Below are 1,601 nucleotides of genomic sequence, written 5' to 3'. Positions count from 1 at the left end.
CCCCCCCCCCCCCCGCCAACTACAAGGGAAATAGTGATGATATTTTTAATTACTGTCCTTGGATAAGCTAGATCTCTTTCAGTTTCAAGTGAAAGAAAATCCAACCCAAACAGGATTAAGAAAAGGGGAATACTTTAGCTTCTGTAACTGAAAAGCCCAGGAGGTCAAGTGCAGCTTATTGCAAAAACCCCAAAGGTGTCACATTGTATGACCTATTAGTTTTTTCTCCAGCACTTGCTTCTACTTTTTCTGGGATGGTTCCATTCCCAGACAGTTTCTGTAGTGGCAGCAAGACGGTGGCAGCCTCTCAGCCTCCCAGCCTTACAGCTCAAGCCTGGTTTTGGCAGGGGGAAGGAGGTATCTCTTTTCAGATAGTTACTGACTGACATGTTAGATCTCCTGCACACTTGTGAATTAATCATAAAGGGGAATATGCACATGATTGAGAGTTTGGGAGAGCTGGGCACCCGAGTGAAAACTTAGAGCTATTTCCCAAAGAAGGGCGAATAGGTGCTGCAAGAGACAAAAGTGTTCACTACCTTCTTCTTCAGCTGTGCAAAATGACTTAAGGGCACTGAGCCAGGCCCCCTATCTCTGGCTTCTTACCTTCCCTGTGTTGTTGTTGACCTACTTTCTAGACTGAGCAATTTAATTCAACTTAGTTAGTTTTCTTTTAACTTGGTTTGCTGCCAGATAACAAAGGAGCAAGCTAATATTCTGTTAATAAGAGTGGCCTGAAGCAAATAAATGGCTGGTATGGTTTTTTTGAAAAATGAAAGTTATTTAAAAAACCCTTGTGTAAATAAAACATAAGGGTTATCTAGATATTTTCACCTAAGCTTGCCATAATAGGGTTGCACCAAGATCTGATAATTTAAGTTTGAAGATTTTAAAACTATCCTGTCAGTTCTCCCAGGAGTGATTAAAGTCTTCAGAAATTAATATTTTTATAAATCTCTGCTGAGAATTGTCATTACCAAGCAGATCAAAATTCATTCATTTAACTGATCACTTAAAGGATAATGTCATTAAACCAGCATAACCTGACACACTCATCCACTAATGGGTTGGTTATGTTTGAAACAGAATACTTACAAGGGCCATTGAATGTAGTTTCTAATGTTCCTGAAGAAAGCACTAGCAAATTCTTTCTGTCCATTACGCCTTTTATGTCACCAATACTGTAGGACAGTTTTTCATGATGAATTTCTTATAGTTTCCAATATTATGTCAAATTTACATTTGCCACCTTTTAAATTTATACCTCTATTTTAGGGGAGGCATACTAGGAGCTCAGTGTCCTGTTTAAAATTTGGGAAGTGCCTCAATTTTATCTGGAACACACTTTGCCTTCCGTAGGAGCGCTGCTTCCTTAAGAGGTGGTTGGCTAATCTCATTCACTTTATGTTGATTAGTGTTTACTTCACTTCGCAAGCTTTCATTTGCTGACCGTTATACAAATCTTTACCCTGCGTAGGTCCCTATCCGTTCACCATAGACACTATTATGTTAACTCCTAGTGCATTTTTTTAAATATAGAAGGCTTCAGTAATTATACCTACAACTAATCTATATTCCTTCATACTGCTAATAGATTTTTC

At 38.6% G+C, this 1,601-nt stretch overlaps 1 protein-coding gene across 1 annotated transcript in view; it reads left to right on the top strand.

The window, feature by feature from the left end:
- Window positions 1-1,601, top strand: part of LOC103604559 (teneurin-3-like) — a 90,196-nt gene that overhangs the window by 55,246 nt on the left and 33,349 nt on the right. The window lies entirely within an intron of this gene.

This window comes from Galeopterus variegatus, unplaced genomic scaffold (genome assembly GCF_000696425.1).
Source record: "Galeopterus variegatus unplaced genomic scaffold, G_variegatus-3.0.2 Scaffold5232, whole genome shotgun sequence".
Classification (NCBI taxonomy): Eukaryota; Metazoa; Chordata; class Mammalia; order Dermoptera; family Cynocephalidae; genus Galeopterus; species Galeopterus variegatus.
This window is presented reverse-complemented; position numbering and strand designations above follow the sequence as displayed.